The following is a 26,903-nucleotide window of genomic DNA, read 5'->3' as shown; positions in this document are numbered from 1 at the left end:
TCTCAGCCTAGGCTTGCTTTATTTTCATGCAGTCATTGAATGTATATTTTTTCTCATGGTGCTGCCTTTACTACTTTATTCTGTTATATTGGATTAATTCAGTATTTTTTGACAAAATACATTGAATTGCTTAACTCATTCTTTCAGTAATTCACAAACTCATGCAGTATCAGCCTGGATTTTATTTATCTTCAAAATTATGTTGAAGACAGACTTTTAGTTTTCCATATTCATTTCACAATGATCCTGAGTCTTCTTTCTTGTAAATTGGCAGCGTTCATGACTTTTTTTTTTAAGACGGCCCAACGAGTTATGCGTACATTTCTTTTTGTTATTAAATCTAAGTATACGTTTCCTAAAGTCCAGTTATTAGGTTGAACTAGATGGGAGAGAAGAGAGACCAACTGGAGTCGTCGTCTGCCCCCTCTACCCCGACCAAGAGTTCACAGCTTCAGCCTGAGGCCCTTGGTTTGCACTGTGGGAGCCCCTTTTTGAATGAAGGATTGAATGGGCTAGGCTCCTTGCTGGCTCCAGTTCCATTGGTCTCTGCAGAGTAAGAGCAGCTTCACTTGCCAGCATTTCCTGGGACTTGAGGCAGAACAACACCCTGATACCTGGGCCAGCTGTTCCTGTAGTGACTCACATTGTTATGCTGCCCTTGGTTTGGGGGATCAGTGGTCTTTTGTCTTTGTGGACTGTAGACTTGTTCTCCTCACTTGTTGCCTGAAAATACCTCCCTATGAGCCGAACATGGCCAGTCACTGGAGTTCATCATGGCTGCAGAAGCCTCCCTTGAGGCACAGTTTCTCTTGTAAGCACCTGGGAGGCTGGAAACAGAGGCATCAGAGGCCAAGGAAGCAACAGAGCCATCACTTGGGCCACTCAAGGACACAGGCACCAGAGAGCTGCATCGAGATCGGGTTGAATATCTGTTCTTTGGATGAGACACTTCTCCTAATGAATCAATACTCTGTTTCAGAGTCTCCACATCACAGACGAACTAAGCTACTCTTCCAAGGCTTTCATCTCATGTACACTCACTAACAAAGCGCTTGATAGCAGCCCCGAGTTCAACCAAGTGCTCCTCTGACATCCAAACGGCCACATCTGTCATCTTCTTTAGAAGCTCTGCTCTCTTCTGCCGGCTGAGCAAGATTTCCACATTTCTCCTTTACCAGAGTCACTGTTCTTGTTCATGACATTTTTAAAGTGGAAGTTTCTGTCTGTGTCATGTGATGCAGACTCAAGAGGTGTTTTCCTGAGGCAAGGGGTTTTCTATGTTTCCTATGGGAAGACACAAGACATTAATAGTCAAAACACCAAATGCACAAAACAAAGAATATTAAAAGCAGTAAGGAAAAAAGGTCAAGTAACATATAAAGGGAGACCTATCAGAATCACACCATACTTCTCACCAGAGACTATGAAAGCCAGAAGATCCTGGACAGATGTCATACAGACCCTAAGAGAACACAAATACCAGTGAAGGGTAATATACACAGCAAAACTCTCAATTACCATAGAAATATATTCTATGACAAAAACTGAATTTACACAATGTTTTTCCACAAATCCAGCCCTACAAAGGAAAATAGATGGAAAATTCCAACACTAGGAGGAACCTTACTAAAGCTCAAAGCACACATTGCACCTTACACAATAATAGTAGGAGACTTCAACACCCCACTCTCATCAGTGGACAGATCATGGAAACAGAAACTAAACAGAGTCAGAGAGAAAATAACAGAAGTTATGAACCAAATGAATTTAGGAGATATCTATAGGACATTTCATCCTAAAAGAAAAGAATATACCTTCTTCTCAAAAGGTCATGGTACCTTCTCCAAATTGATCACATAATCTGTCACAAAACAAGCCTCGACAGATACAAGAACATTGAAATAATCCCATGCAGCCTATCAGATCACCACAGACTAAGGCTAGTCTTCAATAACAATAAAAATTCCCTGTACAAAACTCAAGTGCAAGTGGATCAAGGACCTCCACATAAAACCAGATACACTGAAACTAATAGAAGAGAAAGTAGGGAAGAGCCTCTAACACATGGCCACAGAGGAAAATTTCCTGAACAGAACACCAATGGCTTATGTTCTAAGATTAAGATTTGACAAATGGGACCTCATATAATTGCAAAGCTTCTGTAAGGCAAAGAAAACAATCATTAGGACAAAACTGCAACCAACAGACTGGCAAAAGATCTTTACCAATCCTACATCTGATAGAGGACTAATATCTAATATATATATAAAGAAATCAAGAAGCTAGATTCCAGAGAATCAAATAACCCTATTAAAAATGGGGTACAGAGCTAAACAAAGAATTCTCAACTGTGGAATATGGAATGGCTGAGAAGCACCTAAAGAAATGTTCAACATCCTTAGTCATCAAGGAAATGCAAATCAAAACAATCTTGAGATTCCACCTCAAACCAGTCAGAATGGCTAAGATCAAAAACTCAGGTGACAACAGATGCTGGCGAGGATGTGGAGAAAGATGAACACTCCTCTAATGTTGGTGGGATTGCAAGCTGGTACAACCACTCTGGAAATAAGTCGAGTTTTCTCAGAAAATGGGATACAGTACTACCTGAGGACCCAGCTATACCACTCCTGGGCATGTACCTAAAAGATGGTTCAATGTATAACAAGGACATATGCTCTACTATGTTCATAATAGCCTTATTTATAATAGTCAAAAGCTGGAAAGAATCCAGATGTCCTTCAACAGAGGAATGGATACAGAAAGTGTGGTATGTTTACACAATAGAGTACTAACCAGCTATTAAAAACAATGACTTTATGAAAATCTCAGGCAAATGGATGGAACTAGAAAATATCATCCTGAGTGAAATAACCCAATCCCAAAAATCACACATGATATGTACTCACTGATAAGTGGATATTAGCTCCAAAACTCAGAATACCCAAGATACAATTTATAGACTACATTAAACTCAAGAAGAAGGGTGACCAAAGTGCAGGTGCTTCAGTCCATCTTAGATGGGGAAACAAAAATATTCATAGGAGTTGATATGGAGACAAAGTTTGGAGAAGAGACTGAAGGAATGGCCACCCAGAGATTGTCCTACCTGAGGATCCAGTCCATATATGTACAGCCAGCAAACCCAGACAATATTGCTTATGCTAACAAGTCAGTGCTGACAGAAGCTTGGTATAGCTGTCTCCTGAGAGGGTTTGCCAGAGCAAGATAAATACAGAGGTGAATGCTCACAGCCAACCAGTGAACTGAAAATGGAGTCCCCATTGGAGTAGTTAGAGAAAGGATATAGAACCTGAAGGGATTTGCAACCCCATAAGAAAAACAGTACTAACCAACTAGAACTCCTAGGTACTAAACCAGCATCCAAAGAGTACACATGGACAGACCCATGGCTCCAACTGCATATGTAGCAGAGGTTGGCCTTGTTGGGCACCAATAGGAGGAGAAGAAGCCCTTGTTATTGCCAAGGCTTGATCTCCCACTGTAGGGGAATATTAGGGCAAGGAGGCAGGAAGGTGTGTGTGTGTGTGTGTGTCGGGGGACACCCTCATAGATGAACGGTGAGGGTGAGGGTATAGGGGGTTTATGGAAGGGAAACCGGGAATGGGGATAACATTTGAAATGTAAATAAAAAAATCTAGTGAAAAATAAAGAACATGATTCAAAAATTAAGCAAAATAAAATAAAATAAAAAATTAAGGACCACAGGCAAACCAACATTGCTGATCTTTAAAATATAAATAAATATAGTATACTCTTAATTGTGTAAGAGTTTCTTCATTCTCTATACTTCAACAAAGCTAAATACCAAGAAAATAAACAAAGGAAGCTCTCATTTATACTGTATATACATATAAACATAAATATATGTATATAAATATGCACACAAATATAAACACATAATACATGTGTGTATATGTGTATGTATACACGTGTGTATACATGTATTTCATAAAACACCCAGACCAGAATCTGAGTATGGACAGAGGTTAGGGAAGAGAATAGTGGAGCCCTGCAATCTGAGGGAGATGGAAAGGGTCTATGTTGTTCTGGACAAAGGGACAGATCCTCAAAGCAAGATGGCTAGACCTCGCTATCCCTAGAATAATTACTATTATCATCATTTTATTTTTATCATTATTATTATTATCTCAGGTCCTAGCTTTCTTAATCATCTTTGATCTTCTGTGTTTTTCTCTTTCATTTTTGATTGGTACTAATAATTAAGAAAAAGTATTCTCTTATGAATACAACCACGTCTCTTCACGTTCTTTTGTTTACTGTAGTCTCAACTTTATTGCTGAGTTAAATAGCTAACTGGGTCACTTTCTGGTGACTATTCTTATTGAAAACACTCTATGGGTTTGTTTTCTAAGGTACATAGTTGAGATTCCCCCTGTATTTATAATCATGATTTGATACTTAACTTACATATGTTAAATGGTGTATGTAGCTAAGGAAGAAGAGTTGTCCACTGCAGTCGGAGTGAAACATTATTTAAAGCCTTTGATCGTTGATAGATACTGCGAAATAAGAATCAGTTTTCTTAAGGGTATGACATCTGGTAGGGATATAATCAAATGGTATACTTAGGTATTTTTTTGTTTTCCTTTTGAGATTATAATATAATTATACCATCCCTTCCTTTCCTTTCCTCTCTCCAAACCCTCCCTTGAACCTCTCCTTGATCTAGGTTCACTCAAACTCACAGCTTTCCTCATCCTCCTGTTGGCTTCATTATAGAGGAGACTATAATGATAGCGTTGGATTTAAGAGCCTGTCTTCAGCGTTATCAACTGTGATGCAGAAGGACGAATGATAGCATTTGAGAACTCACTGATACTGTGATATTTCACAGGGAAATACATACTCACTGTCAAACTCTATACATTTCAGATTCACAATCACAGGTAATATTCTAAAAATTGATTTTATTCTTAAAGCCTTGTCTTTCACTCAACCCACGTGTGTCTGCTGTCATAGGAAAACTGGTAAAAATGTAACGTTTCCTGATTTCCAGATCTACAAGATTGTTTTACCCCTTGGAATTAAAGCCACAATAAAAGAAATGGTTCCCAAATATTTACCTCTTTACAGTGTTATGTCTGTTGGTCATAGAGTTAAAATTCCATTTCTATTTAGTCTTATGGAAGCATTACTTGTATGCTGGCATTTAAAAAAATGAATATCACCTAAATAATTTTTATTTGGTTATAGAATATAAGCAAGCCCAGATATTTGTAATTTTATGACTCCTATTTCTCCTTGCTCTTAACTCCATTCTGTAACTTTCTTCATTCTGAAATATTCAGCATGATTTCTGACTCTATTTACCATTTTATCTCTACCTCTTTTTGGAAGACATTAGTTTACCAATCAGAGTTTCATCTCTTCTCTGAAAAGATAAAGTTTTGTGCTGCTAGATACTTACTGAATTTTTCTATGAATAAGATCTTAGAAAGGATGACCACTACTCTGAGTGGTGGAATATAAGGCAGTTTGCATGTGACCAGACCTTGCTTGCTTTTAAGGGTTATTGCTAGGTGACAGTTCTCGTCTCATGCATGCCTAGAAACATTTACAATAATGGAGGGCTACCATCATGTCTGCTGGTCCTGATTCTGTCAACCAAGTACTGTTATCATCTCCTAGAATAGGAGTTAAAGAATCCCCAAAACACTGAAAGACAAGGCCCTGAAAGACAGAGCTCTTCCAACTTCCAAGCATCAGAGACATTTTGTTCCATTCTCTCAGTCATCATGAGGCTTTCCAGTCTTTCTTCCTGGCCACTGTCAATTTTCCACTTCAGTTCTCCTGAGCCTTGCCTGTCCCTCAGCCTTAAATGAGGTGAATGGAAAGAAGGAAGAACATGGTCTTATCGGTAAGGAAGTATGAACTCCAAGTTTGCTTAGTACTTCTCAAGGTCCCTGGACCATCATGGAAATTTCGTATGCATATAAATTCTCTCTGCCTAAGATAGAGGGAAAGAGTAGGATTATTATCAAAATTATGATTCTAAGAGTAAATACTCTGATATGTTCTGAATCTTCCAAATATATATCATTTATATTTATTATAGAGGGCATATCACATTTAAATTTAATTTTACTGGTAATATGAGTATATGTTAATACATGCCAAGTGGTTTTGGTTACTAGCTCTCTTTCTGATGAAAACATTTCCACCAGACTTATTAAAAAATCTTAAAATTGTTTTTTTTAATGTGAAAGCCAAGCCTTGCTCACTTCTCCATTTTCTGGAGCCAGTGTTTTTTATTCCCTGGATTTTTTCATCACTTTCAGACTTTCCAGAGCATATTAAATAATCCTCAGTGGATTTTAACTCAGACTATTCTTTCCAACATCTAAAAGTGAATTTTAAAATGATTTTTTCCTTGATGGTTACAAAATTCAGAATGAGGTGAAAGAATATTTGATTCAGTTTATTATTTAGTAACATAGAGAATCCCGTGCCTGATTACTGCGATGCCATTTATCAAGAAAGAGTCTAGTAAATGAAGAAAGTCTACTGGGGATGTGATTAACATCTGGCAATCAGATTTATGGCCTGTCCTCTTCACAGCAGTGCTCTGCATGGTACAGAGAAAGGCTTGAACTACATGACCAGGGTTGGAAGAGTTACTTAAACAAGAGCCAGAAAGATTCATTTTCAAAGAAGTTCAGGCTAGTTGTTTTATTTTTTCAGATATAAACCTTAACAAGTACAGAGTGCAAACCACTGAGCAATCTCTCCAGCCCCCATTGTCTGCTTTTAAAATGGGGAAACTAATGCACAAAGGGACAGCAAGGCCTACAATAGCGGCCATATGAGTTCTGTGGTCCCAAGCCCACAGTTAAAGTGCGTGATGTAGAACATAAAATGATCATACACCATAGTACGTCATGGGGGTGGAAGGAGTGACTAAATCACCATAGATACCTATCTACTGATACTAAATCATCTGAGCATTGACTACTCAAAGTCAGTCCTAAAGTTGCATTTTGCACACATTTCGAGAGAAGTTGCATAGCACATATACATTTATGTATTATGATAAAATACATTTGCACAGAATTGTGTCAAAAACGTTCTCTATATTTGTATATATGTGTTTGAGTTTAAGTATGTGCATATGTGTGTTCATGTATGTACTGGAAGGTGAACATTTTTGTATGTAGAGACAAGATATTAACCTTTTTGCTGCTTTCAGTAGCAGTCTATCTTCAGGATACTGACTCTCTTATGGGGACCTTAGGATCTAAATCAAGCAAATCTTGCTATTGGCCTGCATATCTCCCCATTGCTGGTATACACCTATTACTCCAAACTTGGCATTTCACTTGGGTACCAAGGTCAAAATCAGATCTTTATGCTTACTTGATAGGCAGGCACTTCACCAGTTGAGTTGTCCATTTTACCCACTTCACATACTCTTTTCACCTTGTATAATTTCTAGTGTCTTAGTTACATTAATATTGCTCTGAAGAGACACCATAACCAAGGAAACTTATAGAGGGAAGACTTTATTGGGATTTACAGTTTCAGAGGTGAGTCTATGGCCACTATAGAGTGGAACATGGCAATAAGGAGCCTAGCATAGCATTGGAACAGTAATTGAGAGCTTACATCTGACACACAAGGAGGACACAGGTTTGGGTGTCCTAACTTGGCCAACTGGTAATATCCTGAGCTTTTGAAACCTCAACCTTACTCCCAGTAACATGCCTCCTCAAACAAGGACTCATCATCTAATCCATCCCATGTGTTTCACCAAGTGGTGACCAAGCATTCAAATATATGAACCTATGGGATTTTTATTCAAGCCATCACACCTAGACTGTCTTTGTCTCTACACATTAGAAAAATACCTGTTCTAATATGTTAAGAAGTCTCTGACATATCTAAACTCTTCATTTTCTATAATTCCCAGGCTCATTTTACTATGTATCTGAATCTGAAGGTCCCAGCATAGTTGATTATAGGAAACTAGAATTAAAAACACCCTGAACCAAATGTACCATTATCTTAGATGAGGTAAAGAGGGGCTTGCCTCAATTATTATTTCCTCATTCTGTCAGCAGAATGTCAATGAGGTAACTAGCTTAATAATATCCCTGTCAAAAATTGATTAGGCAAAAAGGTATTTTTCATTTTCCCTATAAATATGAAATCTGTTCCTTTAAACCTCTCAGGAATCAAAACACATTTTGTTCTGAATTGGTACAAAGATATCTAATGCAAAATTGAAATTTATTCAAAATTCACTTGTTTTAAAATTAACTGTAAGTGTTCTGACTTCTTTTATTTTTCATTGAGTACAAATACAAGAGACTGGGTAGCCAGTGAACCTTCTAAAAGAATCAAAGAAAGCAGGCTGGAAGTTAAACGTGCATTTGAAACCACAGAGTGAAAATGTTGGGTCCATCATTCATTTCCTCTGCTGTCTCTCAATCTCAGCACATCTGCCAGGAGGCACGAAGAGCTCTGAGAACTCCCCTAGGTTCTGAATTGATAAGCCAGAACCTGTGACCCTAACACTCTTAGGGACTCTAAGTATATGTTGGATTTTCTTCCTCATTTTATCATGCTGTCTTCTCCCAGAAATCCAATAGTATTAATGAGGCAGCAGAATCTCAGTCTCAAATAAAAATACTGAGAATGGAGAGCCTTTCCTTTTGTTCCACAAATCCCTTGGTCCCACGAGAATCAAATGTATTAATTATTTATGTCTGTCTTTATCTTCTTGCCACTTAATTCTAGTCATTGGAAACAGGTACAGAAATCTAACCAAGAGTGGGGCAATGGATGCACCTACCTTTGTAGCATAGGGAAAGAAAACGAAGGGAATTCTAGGTACTAAAACACAACACACTGAGACTCCTGGAGAGAAAGGGGGGATTCAAAGAAGTGCATGTTGAACCTGCTCCAGTATGTATTGCATCCCTCCTTCATGCCAACAGCAGTGAGTACTGAACAACAAACTACCTGCTAATCTGCATACATGTTAATAAGATCCTAGATTCCCATAATGTACTATTCAAAATATCCACTTATAATTTAAAATTTCATTAGCATATAAACGTTAGGAGTATCTCAACTTACATGGGGATGTTTTGGACATACATGGGGAAGTATGTGTCCTATAGAAAATTTCTGCAAGGCTATGTAACAAAATGATTAAGACATTATGAACATCATGAAAATCAAAAGATAAATTTTTAACATTCAGCAAAAATGGAAGTTGTTAAGTAGGTAAAAACAAGATGTTAATAGTGAAAAGGAAATAACTACACTAAATTTGAACTGCATAGGGACAAGAACAGGAGCAATAACATTAACAGTAAGTGAACGGGAAGCTAGTTCTCTATAAGGGGAAAATACCCAGTCTGAAAAAATAGTGATAAAAGTTAAAAATCAAGTCTCTTATATGCCCTTGTGGTATTTTGGAAAATAAAATCTAGTTTTCTGCCTATTCTAGGAGACTAAGTTAAGGATTTGGGAGGCTTATATTGTTTCTGTATAATCTTGTTTATGTATCCTATCTGCTCTAGTGACCTTTTCTGACATTTTCACTGATGTGAAACACATCACCCACACACAATGTTCTTGTTTATTTATAAACATTGTTGACTTATGTCTCTACCTCTCACTTGCAGCCCCAGCTGCCCTAGCTATGTTCAGATCCTTTGGTTTTATTTTAATTCAATGTTACATTTGTTCATTTATTATTTATCCACTCAAAAATTCATTCATCCATGTGCTTGTGTGAATGTGTGTGTTGGAGCCAACAAGTGGAGTTGAGAAGATAATTCTTAGGAGAGCGTTCTCTCCTTCCATAACATGGGTTCTAAGGATCTATCTCTTAGACCTTCAGGTTTGAAGCTAAGCACTTCTACCAGTTTAGCAATCTCATTAGCCCTAGACCATTTTTTTAAAAGATAGAACTATGAGTATCCGTCTTGGCTTACTGATGCCTGTGTGGAGATTTCTTCTCATTCTGGAAAATTCTCAATTATCTCATAAACCATTTCTTTCTGTGGCATTTTCAAGAACCCAGAGTACTCAGGCCTGAGATCCATTGCGATTCCTGAGCCCAAAATCTGTAAGTCTATTCAAGTCTTTCCCATATGGTAGTTTAAATTGTGCTATTTAGGCATCCAAGGGGTTTTGAGGACATATAGCAGAAAATATTGTTTCTTCCCATGGGTCCCTCCATGTGTACTCTTTGGTTAGTGGTTTAGTCCCTAGGAGCTCGAAGGGAGGTGTTGTTTGGTTGATATTGTTGTTCTTCCTATGGGATGTAAACTTCTTCAGCTTATTCAGTCCTTCTACTAACTCATCCATTGGGGTCCCCATGCTCAATTCAATGAATGACTGCAACCATCTGCATCTGTATTGATCAGGTCTGGCAGAGTATCTCGGGAGACAGTCATATCAAGCTTCTGTCAGACAGTACTTTTTGATATCAGCAATAGCATCTGAGTTTGGTGTCTACATATGGGATGGATACCCAGGTGGGCCAGTCTCTGGATGACTTTTCCTTTAGTCTCTGCTCCATTCTTTCTCCATGTATTTTGTTTAGACAGAAGAAATTCTGGGTTAAAATTTTGGAGATGGGTAGATGGACCTATCTCTCAACCAGGGGCTGTACCTAACCTCTGGATATGATCTGTACAGGTTCTCCCTTCCTTTTTTGGGTATTACAGCTAATGTCATCTCTGTTGGGTCCTAGGAGCCTCTTGCTTTCCTCCAGGAATCTGGGTCTTTCTGCTAGCTACCCCCAGTTCCCCATCCCTTATTGCTACAAACCTCTGTTCAATTTCCTGACCCTCTGTACATCTCCCCTATCTCCTCCCATATTGGATCCTGCCCCATTTTTCTCCTCCCGTTTTTACTTCCTCCCAACTCCCTCCTACTCTCTACTGCCCATGAGTATTTTGTTCCTCTTCTAGGAAAGACTGAAAAAAAGAAGGAATGAAGCATCCAGCAATGAAGGAGTATTCCTCTTTCTCCACATTTGCTGTCACCTGAGTTTTTGATCTTAGCCATTCTGACAACTGTGAGGTGGAATTTCAGAGTTGGTTTGATTTGCATTTCCCTGATGTTGAACATTTCTTTAGGTGCTTCTTGGCCATTTGAAATTCTTCAGTTGAGATCTCTTTGTTAATGTCTTTAACCCATTTTTTTAATAGGGTTACTTTTTTCTCAAGTCTAACTTCTTGAGTTCTTTCTATATATTAGCCCTCTATCAGAAGTAGGATTGGTAAAGACTTTTTCCCAATCTGTTGGTTGCTATTTTGTCCTATTGACAGTGTTCTTTGACTTACAGGAGCTTTGCATTTTTATGAGGTTCCATTTGTCTATTCTTGATCTTAGAGCATAAACTATTGGTGTTTTGTTCAGGAAAATTTCCCCTGCACCCAGGTGATTGAGACTCTTCCCCATTTTCTCTTCTATCAGTTTCAGTGTAACTGGTTTTATGTGGAGGTCCTTGATCCACTTGGACTTGAGTTTTATACAAGGAGATAAGAATAGATCAATTTGCATTCTTCTAAATGCCTACCACTAGTTGAACCAGAACCATCTTTTGAAAATGCTGTCTTTTTTCCACTGGATGGTTTTAGCTTCTATGTCAAAGATCAAGTGACCATGGGTGTGTGGGTTAATTTCTGGGTCTTCATTTCTATTCTATTGGTATACCTGTATGTCTGTGTACCAATATCATGCAGTTTTTATCACTATTGCTCAATAGTACAGCTTGAAATCCTGGATGATGATTCCCACAGAAGTTCTTTTATGGTTGAGAATCCGTTTCCCTATCCTGGGATTTTGGTCATTCCAAATGAATTTGCAAATTGCTTTTTCTAACTCTATGAAGAATTAAGTTGGAATTTTGATGGGGATTGCATTGAATCTGTAGATTGCTTTGAGCAAAATGGCCATTTTTACTATATTACTATATTAATTTTCTGAAGTCTTCTTTGATATATTTTTAGAGACTTGAAGTTCTTGTCTTATAGGTTGTTCACTTGCTTTTTAGAGTCACACCTAGACACTTTATATTATTTGTGACTATTGTGAAGGATGCTATTTCCCTATTGCCATTCTCTCAGTCCATTTACCCTTTGAGTAGAGGAAGGCTACTGATTTGTTTGAGTTAATTTTATATCCAGTCACTTTGATGAAGTGGTTTATCAGCTATAGGAATTCTCTGGTGGAATTTTTGAGGTCACTTATGCTTATTATCATATCACCCTGTAAATAGTGATATTTTGACTTCTTCCTTCCAATTTGTATCACTGTGAGCTCTTTTTGTTTTCTAATTGCTCTGGCTTCAAGTACTGTATTGAATAGATAGAAAGAGAGTGGGCAGCACTCTCCTAATTTCAGTGGAATTGCCTTAATTTTCTTTCCATTTAGTTTGATGTTGGCTGCTGGTTTATTGTATATTGCTTTTACTATGTTTAAGTATGGACCTTGATTTCTTGCTCTTTCCAAGACTTTTAACATGAAGGGGTTTTGAATTTTATCAAATGCATTTTCAGCCATTAATGTGATAATTATGTGATTTTTTTCTTGAGTTTGTTTATATAGTAGATGACATTGATGGATTTCTGTATATTGAACCTTTTTTGGAATAAAGCCTACTTGATTATGGTAAATGATAGTTTTGATGTATTCTTGCATTCAGTTTTCAAGAAATTTATTAAGTATTTTTTGCATTAATATTCAGGAGGGAAGTTGGTTTAAAGTACTTTTTCTTTTTTATTGAATATTTTATTTATTTACATTTCAAATGTTATCCCCTTTCCCAATTTCCCATCCAGAAACCCCTATGACATGCTCCCTTATCCTGCTTCTATGAGGGGTGTTCCCCCAACCCACACACCCTCTCCTGCTCCCTGTCCCTGCAATCTCCTACACTGGGGCATTGAGCCTTCACAGGGCCAAGGGACTCTCCTCCAATTGATGTCCAACAAGACCATCCACTGCTACATATGCGACTGGAGCCATGAGTCTATCGTGTATCCTCTTTGGTTGGTTGTTTAGTCCCTGGGAGCTCGGGGGCGGGGGGAAGGTCTTGTAATTTGATAATTTTGTTCTTCCTGTGGTGTGAAGTACTCTTTCTTTATTGAGTCCTTGTGTGATTTAGGTATCAATGCAACTGTGGCTTCATAGAAGGAATTAGGTAGTCTTCCTTCTGTTTCTATTTTGTAGAATAGTTTGAAGAGTATTGGTATTAGGTCTACTTTGAAGGTCTCAAAGGATTCTGCACCAACCCATCTGGTCCAGGGTTTTTTTTTTTTTTTCCAGGAGACTTTTTTTTTATTGGATATTTTCTTTATTTACATTTCAAATGTTATTCCCTTTCCCAGTTCACCTCAGTAAACCCCAATCTCATCCTCCCACCCCGTGCCAGCATGAGAGTACTTCCCCTTCCATTCCATGTTGCCTCCCTGCCTGACCCTCCCCTACACTGGGGCATCAAGCCTTCACAGGACCTAGGGCCTCTCATTAATTCCTGACAAGGCTCATCCTCTGGCACAAGGCAACTGGAGCCATGGGTAGCTACATGTGTACTCTTTGGTTAGTAGTTTAGTCCCTGAGAGCTCTGGGGTATCTGGTGGGTTGATATTGTTGTTCTTCCTGTTGGACTGCAAAGCCCTTCAGCTCCTTCAATCCTTTCTCTAACTCCTCCATTAGAGACCCAGTTCTTAGTCTAATTGTTGGTTGTGAGCATTTTTTTTTTTTGTATTTGTCAGGCTCTGTCAAAGCCTCTCAGGAGACAGCTCTCTCAGACTCCTTGTTGTTGTTGTTGTTGTTGTTGTTGTTGTTGTTGTTGTTATTTGTTTTTTTTTCTATTAGACCCATGTCAGCAGGCACCTCTTGCTTGGCATCCCCAGTAGTGACTGGGTTTGGTGACTGACCGTAAGATACATGGATCCCCATGTTTAGCAATCTCAGAATAGACTTTCTTTCAGTCTCTGTTCCATACTTCTTTAGCAGTTGTGGTGCTGTTTATATGTTTATCTGATCCTGATTTAACTGTGATACCTAGTATCTGTTTAGAAAATTATCCGTTTTATCCAGATTTTTCAGTTTTGTTGAATATAGGCTTTTGTTGTAGGATCTGATTATTTTTCGAGTATCCTCAATCTTTGTTCTTATCTCTCCCTTTTCATATCTGTTTTTTTTAATTTGCATACTGTCTCTGGTTAGTCTGGCTAAGGGGTTTATATATTTGTTGATTTTCTCAAACAACCTTTTCCTTTTATTTATTTATTTGTTCTTTGTATAGTTTTCTTTGTTTCTACTTGGTTGATTTCAACCCTGAGTTTGATTATTTCTTGCTGTCTACTCCTCTTGAATGCATTTGTTTCTTTTTGTTATAAAGCTTTCAGATGCGCTGTTAAACTTTTCAGGAAATTTTTCCCTGCCTTTTACTTTGAGATAGTGTCTGTCTTTGTCACTGACGTGGGTTTCCTGAATGCAGCAAAATGCTGGGTCATCTTTACATATCCAGTCTGTTAATCTGTGTCTTTTTATTGGGGAATTGAGTCCATTGATTCTAAGAGATATTAAGGACCAGTGATTGTTGCTTCCTGTTATTTTTGTTGGTAGAGGTGGAATTATGTTTGTGTGGCTATCGTCTTTTGGAGTTTGTTGAAAGAAGAATAATTTCTTGCTTTTTCTAGGGTATATTTTCCCTCCCATGTTGGATTCTTCTAACTATTGTCTTTTGTAAGGTTAGATTTGTAGGAAACTCTTGCTTAAATTTGATTTTGTCATGGAATATTTTGGTTCTTCCATGTATGGTAATTGAGAATTTTGCTGGATATAGTAGCATGGGCTGGCATTTTGTCATTTTGTTCTGTATGACATCTATCTGCCCAGGATCTTCTGGCTTTTAGAATCCATTGAGAAGTCTGTTGTAACTCTGATAGGTCTGTCTTTATATGTTACTTGACCTTTTACTCTTACTGCTTTTAATATTTTCATTGTTTTGTGCAGTTGGTGCTTTGGTTATTATGTGACAGGAAGAATTTCTTTTCTGGTCCTATAGGCTTCTAGTATGCTCATGGGCATCTTTTTCTTTAGGTTGGAGAAAGTTGTTTCTTTTTTCTATAATTTTATTGAAAATATTTACTGTCCCTTAGGATTTTAGATACATTTCATTTAATTTCTTTTTATCTGTTAATCCAGATGTCTTTGGAGTCTTTTGTAATGAATACCTCTATAATAGCAACCTCAAATTTGAATTGGTCAGATGAGTTATAAATTTTCATCATCCAGAAATATCATGTCCTATGAAGCAGGCTTCTTTTAGTTTTTGATCATTCATTTTATTCTTTAGAATCTAGAGTGAAGAGTTTTTATGTAAAACAAATACAAAAAAATGAAACACACAAAAACAGCCCACGTAAAATTGGAGACATAGGGCTTGTCAGATGACAATGAAATTCCACTAGGTTTTGCATGTGTATGCATTGAATGGTATTTGAGCTTTCATTGTTTTCTATTTGCAAGGACAGGCAAAACTGTTAGTCTCTGTACTCAGTGACTTCAATAGAGTACAACAGAATCCAGCAGTTGCTGATGGAGGATAGTATTGACACTGTGATTTTTTATTGTGTTGTGCAGTGAGCACTATTTTCAGAATGAGGCATGGCACAAACACTTGAAGGGCCATAGTCTTACTTTATGAAGACATTAGGATTGAATTTATTTTGTTCTTGTTCTGCTAGATAGAGATACACTTGATTTATTTCTTTTAAAAAAATCAACACCTTCCTATTTTTATTAGGACTCCAGCTACCTTTGAATACATTGTCACCAAGTTAATTGGATTCTTATTACAAACTTTGTTGACGTGTGACCTTCAAGTTAAATTCATTAAGTACACTGGGACTCCATTTGTAGTCATGAATTTGGAATTTTTCAGAATGACGGTCATTAAGTATTCATTATACTCTCAGGATGATTCTAAAACAATAATGAAAGAATTTGTTTTCCTTTGTAAATAAACAACTTTTTATTCATAAAATGACCAGAATAATTTAAACTATATAAAAATCAGAATATCCACCCAAAATGAAGAACTACCCTCAAATTTTGTACTTATTTCACCTCCATTAGCAATCATTTATAAGGTCCAAATGTGACATACAACCCAACAGTTCTTACAGAGTATGATTAGCATTGTCTATGGAATATTCATGTTAATAAGCAGCTTGTGCTTAGCAAGATAGAAAAGATGTAAGTCACCAAGTATGCTATCAGCAAGGCTGGGGTCAAGCTCTCAATTCCAGCTCACAGCCAAATGCTCATTTCATCCCACAGCTTCTCATCTCCTACTCAGGAGAAGTGAATCCCATTGAATTAAATGTTCAGCTAGAAATGCAGTATGACTAAGTTCTTATATCATGTGAAAGCACTCACGAATGTTTGCTGCCTACCTTCATTTCCATTTGTTCACCAGGAGGAGAAAGACAATTCTCTAAAATGTCACACCTTCCTTAATGTCATTAAAACACCAAGTACAAAGTATATTATATTAAAACAAAATGACTCAGGAACACTCAGATGTAAAGTGTTATGCGAAATGCACAAAAACATTGGCATCAGTTTCCTTGTCAAGTTTTATGCTTAATATTATAAAGAAAATTATTCATTCTGGCCTTTAAGCAGTAATTTAATTGTACATTCAGTACTAGGGAGGATCCTGGAGATGACAATCACTTTGCTCATTATCTTTAGGGCTCTGCTGTGTGTGGGCTATGGACATATGCTTAATCCCATCATTTGTAAAGCATCCTCTTAGTTTCTATTTCCTCTGGATCTTTCTATTGCTTCCATGACTGTGTAAGTTTTAAAAGAAAAACCATTTACCTATTTATTTTTACAGCTGACATGAGCACTAGGGAGTTCTGTTTAAGCTTGCAGTCTATTTTAGGTAAATGCTAAATACTGGAGGTTGAGTTCTAATGACTTAGACCTGGCTGACTTCATTAGCTACCCTTCTTACAACATATCTCTTCTCTTTATACTCCAATAATAATGGAAATTCTAAGAACACATAACACTATCATATTTGTATATACATTGGAATCTATTATCTTACCTCCTTAATATGTAATACCACATGCATCCATATTGAGATTTCTTGTTCATAGCTATAAAAGGAAAATGTAAGCAATCAACATAGCATGTTTATGCCAATAAACTCTGTTCCCAAAAAATTCTAATGTATCTTTCTAGAAGTTTCTTAGAGGCATTGATTTTTCTGAGCACCATTTATGGAAGGTGTTTATTTTTGCCATCTTTGCTAAATATCGAATGACTGCAGTTAAATGCCTTCATGTTTGGGCCTTCTATTTTGTTCCATTGATCTTTATGGTGTGTGTGTGTGTGTGTGTGTGTGTGTGTGTGTGTGTGTGTGTGTGTTAATTTGCTTCTTTATCTTATAGCTCCAGCTCATATTTCATGCACTACGTTGAAAAAGAATATAGATTAAGATTATCATTCTGTCTCACTCCTGAAATTAATTAATTGCTTCATGTTTTTCTCTACTTATGGACACTTTATATGTGCATTTATATAATTTTATAACTCATTTTTCAAACTAACTCGATCCTGATAGATGATCATTTTGACATATATCCATAATTGACTTATAACTATTTAAAAAATTACTTCTGTTATTCACTGGTATTGACCTGTAATTTTCTTTTATGCTGTGTCAATACCAGTTTGGGTACTAAAGTAATACTGCAGTTCTAAACCTGCATAATTTCTGTATGCATTACAAATAACTGTTATTAAGCCCACAGATAAGTACAGCACTCAACCTCTCATTAAAGACATTTCTTTTTTAAAGCAGACTGAATACATTACTAAAAACCACAACTTGCCAAAATGGAAAGAACAAATGACCATGTATGTCCGGTCCTGGTGGATACCTCTACAGTAAAATTGTTAGTCTGAACACTCAGAAAAAGACAGTGCAAGAAGGAACAGAAAGGTTGAGGACAATGAAGACCAAGATGGCTACTGTGAGACAGGTCCTTCTTTACATAATAGGAAAATTTCAAAATGATGGTCATTCGAACATGACCTTTACCAATTCCAATGTTAGTTGGGACTCTATCCTAAATAGAGAAAATATCACAAGACCATACTTCCTGATAAGGAGTTCTGATATTACTGGGTGTTAAAAGAGAAAACAAAAGCTTCCTCTAATGATGTGCCCCTATGGGTTATGAATACCAAGCTGTCAACTCCTAAATGTGCGCATAGGTGCAACTCTAAATGGAGTCAGTTGAATATTCTTATGCAACATAACTAAATAAGAGATCATGTATTTAAGAGTGATTAGGGCAAATCAGAAGATGGATACAGAAGAAAGGAGAGAAATGATCTAGCTGTAGTACTCAAGTGTAAAATCCTCAAAAAAGAGTTCTTAAATTCCCAAGAAGTTTTTCAGATTTTAACTTCTCAACATTATTCTTAAACTCAATGTCAGAGTCTGGACAGAGCTGTTTATTTCTTGGTTGTTGTTATGTCTTGGCCCTGTACTTGCCTTGCAGCAGTGCTGCATATTTGATTGAATCTGCTCTTTTAAATCCTGGAGGAGTTGCATCATTATGTTGAGTACCACACATCATGGATTGCCCTTCATTTTCCCCGAACTCATTGTAATATCTGGGAGAACAAAGATACTTCTCAGTAAACCACATGTTTATATAATTTTCATGAAACTCAAATCTTTTCATTGCAATTATTTAGGAAAATGGAAATCTATTAAATAAGAAAATAGAATATAGGAAATAGTATACTGACTGATGAACTGAGTATTAATTAAACCACCTTGTCAATAAAATGAGAAATCTATTCCTAAGACTTTGATGCTTCTGGGTTAATGTATCATATCCATTGGTGACTATAATGACTTATTGGAGAAAACTTCATTCTTTTTGTTAATTGAATGCATGGGAGCATTTTCTTCCTTTTCTAAACTTCAAATTTCATGTTTGTTCCATTTGGAAATCCATTAACATAATCCACTATATAAACTCACACGATTATCTCATTAGATGCTGAAAAAGCATTTGACAAAATACAACAGCCCTTCATGTTAAAAGTCTTGGAACGACCAAGAAATCAACACCCATTCATAAACATATTAAAAGCACTATACATCAAACCAACAGACAATATCAAATTAAATGCAGGAATACTTGAAGTTGAAGCAATCGCAGTAAAATCAAGGACAAGGCTGCTCATTTTTTCCATATCTGTCCAATGTAGTACTCAGCATTCTATCTACATCAATAAGACAAAAGGAGAACAAGGGGATACAAATTGGAAAGGAAGAAGTCAAGAAATTACTACTTGTGGATGATAAGTAACCACAAAAATTCTACCAAAGAAATCCTATAGCTGATAAACAACTTCATCAAAGTGGCCAGATTTAAAATTAACTCAAACCTATCAGTAGCCTTCATTTATATAAATGAAGGCAGAGAAACAACACCCTTCACAATAGCCACAAGTAGAATAAAATATCTTGATGTAACTCTTAGCAAGCAAGTGCAAGATCTGGACAACAAGGACTTCAAGTCTCTCAAGAAAGAAATCAGAGAAGACCTCAGAAAATGAAAAGATCTCCCATTCTCATGGATTAGTAGGATTAACATAGTAAAAATGGACATCTTCAAAAGTAATCTACAGGTTCAATGCAATTCCCAGCAAAATTCCAACAGAATTCTTCACAGAACTGGAAAAAGCAATCCTCAACTTCATATGGAAGAAAATTCTGCAGGATACAGAAAACAATTCTTAACAATAAAATAAGTTCCAGGAGAAATCACCATCCCTGACCTCAAGCTGTTCATGTAATAGTGATTAAAACTGCATGATATTGGTACAGAGACAGACAGGTCAATCAATGAAATATAATTAAAGACCCAGAAATAAACCCACATACTTATGGACACTTGGCATTTGATAAAGAAGCCAAAATATATACAATGGAAAAAAGGAAGCATCTTCAATAAATGGTGCTGGTCTTGCTGATAGTCTGTATGTAGGAAAACAAATATAGATCCATTTGTCAGCTTACATAGAACTCAAATCTAAGTCAATCAAGGATTTCAACATAAAACAAAATACACTGAATCTAAGAGAAGAGAAAATGGAAAAGAGCCTCAAACTCATTGGCACAGGGAAGAATTTTCTAAATAGAACTCAAATGTCTCTGGGTCTCAGATCAACAATTGATAAATTAGACCACATGAAACTGAAAAACTTCCATAAGGCAAAAGGAAGTCAATAGGATAAATTGACAACCTACAGATTGGGAAAAAAAGTCTTCATAACTCAACATCAGACAGGAGGCTAATATCCAAAACATATAAAGAACTCAACAATCTAAGTTTCAAAAAACCAAATAACCCAATTTAAAAATGAAATAAGGAGCTAAACAGGGAATTTATAATATGGGAATCTTGACTGACCTGAAAAGTACATAAAGAGATGTTCAAAGCCCTTAATCATCAGGGAAATGTAAATTAAAACCACTCTGAGATTCCACCTCACACCAATCAGAATGCCTAAGATCAAATCTCAGAAGACAACACATGGATGGACCTAGAAAATATCTTCCTGAGTGAGGTAACTCAGACCTGAATAGACCTGCATGGTATGTACTCACAAATAAGTGGATATCAGTAAAAGTACAGGATACCTAAAATGCAACCCACAGAACAAGTTTAACAAGCAGAAAGGCCCAAATGGGGATGCTTCAATCCTACTTAGATGAGGGAAGAAAATAATCAGGAAAGGCAGAGAGAAGGAGGGATCTGAGTGGGAGAGAGGATTAGAAGGGGAAAAGGGGAACAGGATTTTGTATGGTGGGAGGGAACAGGAGAGAAGCCCAGAGGTTTAGCAGAAAGAATGGAAATATTCAGCCTTTCCGGGTGGAAAGTGGGGAGACCCTCTTAAAAAGTAGCAGAGACCTGGGAAGTAGGAGACTCTAAGGACTCAATGGGCTTGACCTTAGATGAAATGCCCAATGGTGGAGAGATGGAACCCAAAGAGTCTACCTCCAGTAGATAGATAGGACCTCAAGTGGAGGAATAGCATTGCAAACCCACATTCAAAATTTCTGACCCAGAATTGTCCCTGTCTATAAGAACTGCAAGGACAAAAATGGAAAAGAGACTGAAAGAAAGGTGATCAAGTAAAGGCCCAATTTGGGATCCATCTCATGGGGAGGCACAAAGGCCTGACACTATTACTGATGCTGTGATGAGCTTCCACATAGGAGCCTAGCATGGCTGTCGTCTGAGAGCCACAGCTGACTGAGACAGATGCAGATACTTACATCCAACCATTTAACTGAAGTCAGGGACCCTTTTGGTTGAATTAGAGAAAGGACTGAAGAAGTTGAAGAAGAGGGAAACCCCATAGGAAAACCAGCAATCTCAATTAACCCCGACCTCTGGAGTTCCCAGACACTGAGCCTCCCTCCAGGTAACATATATTAGCCTGTAGGAGCTGCACCCCCACCTCAGACACATATGTAGCAGAGGACTGCAGGATCTGGCCTCAGTGGGAGAAGATGTGCCTAATCCTCAAGAGACTAGGCCCCAGGGAGTGGGGAGGTCTTATGGAGAAAGCAGAATCCTCTTGGAGATGGGGGGAGGAGAAATAGAATGAGGAACTGTGGGAGGGAGAATTGGGAGGGGGATGAGGCTGGATTATAAATAAATAAATAAAATAATAAAATAATTTAATGAACTCTAGTGAACTCAGCTGAATTACTTCTTTTCTAGCAGTCTACAAATTAAAAATTAGTTTGTGGTTTTAAGAGCTCTGAGTAATAAATACCTTTCATTTTCATAAGCATTTATTTTTAATATGTGCCATATATTAGATATTGAAATAAACTGCAAAGTATCAAAGAAGAAATGTGGAAAGAAAAGATTACAGATTGTTAAAATAAAAAGATACTTTCTATTTCTCCAAGGAAAAGAAAAGAATTATTGTAATAGGTCTAATTTTTAATTGCAGACCTATTTCTTATACAAAATGAATAGATTAATTATTAATGATGCATTTATAGAATTAATAAAATAAGGTGTATAAGTAGGATGGGCCATCAGCAGATGATTAGTTACCATAGAAATCACTATGATATTTTAGCTGAATTTTGTCCCCTGGCCATTTAATGAGAAGATAAGGAAAATAAGACATATTCCCTGCATGTGCACTCTATCATTTGAACCAAAAATGTCTCCTTAAATTATACTTTTGCTGCCTGGACCTGGTTAAATTTTTTTCTCATTTTATTCTCTCAATTTTCTCATAAATCTTCTGGGAAATTAATGTGCTTGATGGTACAAGAACACCTCCAAGCACTTACCACACTGCAACCACAGATCCTTGCAGAGACTCTGGCCAGAGCCTAAGTATTTTGTAGATTGCTAAATTAAAATCAGTGCATACAATATCTACGTTCTTGTCACTAAATATATACAAACAATGATGCCAAAATTCAAATGACTACAGTACTTTTTAACCTTCTCTTTAATCTATGGTTTAATAAACCTTGATAAACCAAGACCAAACGAATCTGGCTTTTTGAATTTATTTGACTTTTCTTTGAAACCTTGGTTGAAGTTTAAATATGGTAGGAATCATAGTATTGCAGTACAGTAGGGAAAGGTTGACAATTAATGAAGGATCCCGAAACAAGAATCTGGTTGTTTTAGGTAACAGACTTTTGCAAATTGTAAAATTTTGCCATGTGCTACTAGCACCCCTTGAATTGTACAATCGACTACGTGGACACTGATAAAGATTCTTAGTCACTACAACCCAGAAGTCTTCATAGTTACATAAGTTAAAAACAACTTTTTTTTTCAAACCAATTCAGAAGAAAGTACATTCTGTTCTGTGTGAACCAAGCCACAAGTCACAAAGGTAATGGTACACGGGAAAAATAAAAGAAACACACAATTTGGAAAATATTCTTAAAAGTACTCTCTGAACTTAAGTTAATATTAACTTTTCTGTATAGAGGTTAAAATATCAAGACTACAAAACAACTCTTATCTTGGTAACAAACAAATCATATCTCAGTGCTATTAGCTTTCAGTGTTGCTTTTAAAACAAGCTGTGTGTAAACATGCCAATAACCTAAGGGATCCAGTTCTTGGTATTGATAAGTCCTTGGATGAGGAAATGGTCTCAGGATGATAATGCATTACACGCACAGACATAAGGCTAGCTTCCTCTCCATACCGAAGTGCCTTTCTCCTCCAGACTGGTTCCTGAGACAAAAGGCATTACCCAGAAAGGACAAGGACTGTCATGAGGTTAAACACATTTCAGAAAAAATGGTGTAAGGAAATGGTGTACCTGCCGCGAGTTTGGAGATCACCAATAAAAGCAGATTCAGTCAGCTCTGTTTGTACTTAGGAAAGAGATGCCACTATGACAGATTAGGGCAATGGGGGAAGGAGGGAGGAGACAAGAGGAGGAAGAGCAAGTCCATGAAGCATCACTTCCTGTAAACTCTGCCCTTCACAGTGCAAACTAGAATTTCTAGAAAAACTTGTATGATGAAAATTCTCTGTAAATGTTAGAGACATACTATAATCTGAGGTCCTAAAAGATTAATATAGTTTAAGTGCACATTAAAAATTTATTTTAAAGAATTCTCATTTTAACACAGCTTATATATATATATATGTATGTGTATATATATATATATACATACATATAAAACATACACACTCAAAACTCCATGATATCACTATTAATAAAATTTTTAGGAAATAAATATGAGCAAATGTGTGAAGAATAAACTGTGTTCTGACTCCCCATACACAAATCCATTGCTTTAGAGAATGCAAAAAGGATAGCCTTATACTCTGAAGCATCTCAAGACCAAGTTAGAGCCTCAATAATAATGGAAAGCAATTTCAAGCATGGCTTGCCATCCTTAGTCAGGGCTGTATTCAGAAAGAGGGAAAACATCTGTCTTGATAACTGAGATCCCAGGATCCCCACCCCTCTCTGAAACAGTGAATGCTGGTTGATTCACAAAGAGAGAAACCCCACATCCTAGAAACAATGGACGCTAACCTCAATGCTATTTCATTTTTTTGCATTTCCTCAACTTCTAACAGTGGGTATTCCTTACAGGAAATTGATAAATGTGTGCTCTTAGAGTATATATGTTATTGGTCTCTGCAGTCACAGAGTTTTCCTGTGACTGTTCGCTCATATACCATCGCACATGGATGCTTTAGACTCAGACTTTGAGATTCCTTAATGTCTGACTTCTGGCTTCTTTTCTCACTGTTTAATTTCCCTTTTTTTCCCATCACTTTTGGCACTTCAGTAGTTGTGTGAATTTAACTTTTTAACCCCAAAAACTATCAGTTCCTGATGCTAGGTGGATATTTATAGGTTTTATTTTGGAAGTGAGTTCTATGTATTGAGAAGCGAAATATACAAATGGACAAAAATCCAGTCCATTTTGAAAACCAATGCTGAACCACAACCTCTGTACCCACACGAACTTGAAATTGGTTAGCTAAGGGGTAGAGTAAGATCTGGCAGCATCGGGGGTAAGAAAACTACACTGTATGAAATTATCAAAGAATAATGTTTTTCTTTAAATATTTTAATTAATTGGCCAAGTATTTTATACAATGTATTTTGCTCATACTAAGTGTTCGTACCCCAACTCCTGACAAAGTTATAAGTGATATCATATCTATCTAACATTGTGTCCTTTTTATGTTAATTGAAAGGGGGGAAGAAGAAAATTGCTTCCTTGGTATAAAACAATGAGAATTCCCAGTGCCGAGGTTTGATGTTGAGGATATGCATGATGGAATACTTATCAAAAAGTTCTTCCCATTATGGGAAGAAATTGGTAAAAACCAAGTTAGGAGTAATGGAAAGATTTGTGTGTGACTGGTGAGTTTTGTAGCTGCAGCTCTTCATCTGAGAATTTATAAGATTCTTCAAATGGGGAAATGAAAACACTTATACAGCATAAGCAGTCCTATAGATGTCAGGGACCAGTCAAGCGGTGGCTGGCTCCTTATGACAATGACAAGGAAAACTCACACTTGGGCATCTCAACTCCTCTCCATTCCACAAACGGGCATGTTGCCTGCCAAGCTGATTATTTCGCGATCTCTGAGAGGCCCGAACTCCTCTACCTCCTGCAGTGAAATCCCATTTAAAATGTTTCTATTGGGACATTTATTACATTTTTGTTTGGAATTTTTACTTGTGCTGTCCAGATTTTAATTGCTGCCAGTGAGACAAAGGCAGAGGGAGGATTAGGCTAGGAGAGCTCCTCTTTCGTAAGTGCAAATACCGGTCCCTCCAGATACAGGTATTTGCTGGAGGTCCTTTTTGTCTTGCATCCTCTGCCTCACTCAGACGCTGTAGCTTTTAGGAGATGCCAAATTCCGGAGCCTTTAATTGTGTCCATTAGCACCGTAATATACATCTTCCCCTCTGAAGTTCATGTGGGTTCTGTTTAACAATCCAAATGGACTGGCACTCTCGTGTAAATGGATCAGAATAATTTTGCTTTTATAAAAAAATGCAAGTATAAAATCTACTTTTATGGACTTTTTTGAGTCTCTTAGTGTATCAGTTGAGATCCATCCCTGTTCGTGGGTTACTACAGCTGCAGTAACTTCATCTTCCTTGTTCTATAATAACTGGTTACATGTTATCAAATTGGCACAGAAATTGATGCTACAAATTAAAACCACTCCTACCAGGAACATATGACAGTTTATTACTCATTGACTCTCTTAAACCCTTGAAGTAAAACATTTGTAATCAATATGGTGGGAGTGAGACAGACCATCTTTTCAAATTGCATTTCTCCAATGACTAATACAATTGAGGCATTTTAATGAGCTGTTTCTTCCTGGATAAAATATATTTAAATGTCATTTTTAATTTGATCATATAAACATTTCTTTAGGTCCCTCAAATTAAACTCTAAACTACCTACATCGTTGTTTTTTGAGGGGTGCAAAACATATGCTCAAAAAATTGTGGCCTAATTGGCCATATCTTCCTTGAGTTAAAATTTCAACTTTAGAACAATTTTAATATTTATATATTACTTAATATGGTAAAGTTTATACATTTTGTGTTCATGAGCACGTGTGTATTTTCTCACTTGTGCAGGTTTATGAGTGTTGTGGGTATGCATGCATGTGCGTATAGAAGCCACAAGGAAAACTTAGCTAGCTTTCCTCAAATGCTACTAATTTAGCTTGGTTTTGAAACTGCCTCTTTGAGGCTCCTGTTAGACAATGAGACTCTACTATGTAAGCCTGTGTTTTCTTAGCATATGATGCCTCATTCAGTGGTCATGTAGAACAATCTAGACTATCTAGAATAGATCTTCAAGAAAACAATGGTTTAAAAAGTTCAACTGAAATGTTGTGAGTGAATGACACATGATCTACAGCCTTTATGAGAAGCAGAAATTATGTCCATGATTGACATCCAGCAGTGGGATTGTACCAGAGACAATCCTCCTACAGAACACAAAGTTGCATGGACTTTCTATCCGATGTCTAACGTCATGTAGGATATATTTCATTTACATTACGTTATTTAGACATATCTTAGAAACTACCTTCCTCAGATTAAAATGTAAGGACTATGAATTTGTAGACATGATAAATTATTAAGTTCAAATAACCCACATCATTTTAATTTCACATTTTTTATAATTCCCTATCAAATATGTACCTCATTTTTTCAAGAACTTATTTTGATCTTTCTATTTCTATTAACTCACTTAAATTAATGACAGTATGACT

The sequence above is a fragment of the Rattus norvegicus genome, chromosome 6 (genome assembly GCF_021556685.1).
Source record: "Rattus norvegicus strain SHRSP/BbbUtx chromosome 6, alternate assembly SHRSP_T2T, whole genome shotgun sequence".
NCBI lineage: Eukaryota > Metazoa > Chordata > Mammalia > Rodentia > Muridae > Rattus > Rattus norvegicus.
This window is presented reverse-complemented; position numbering follows the sequence as displayed.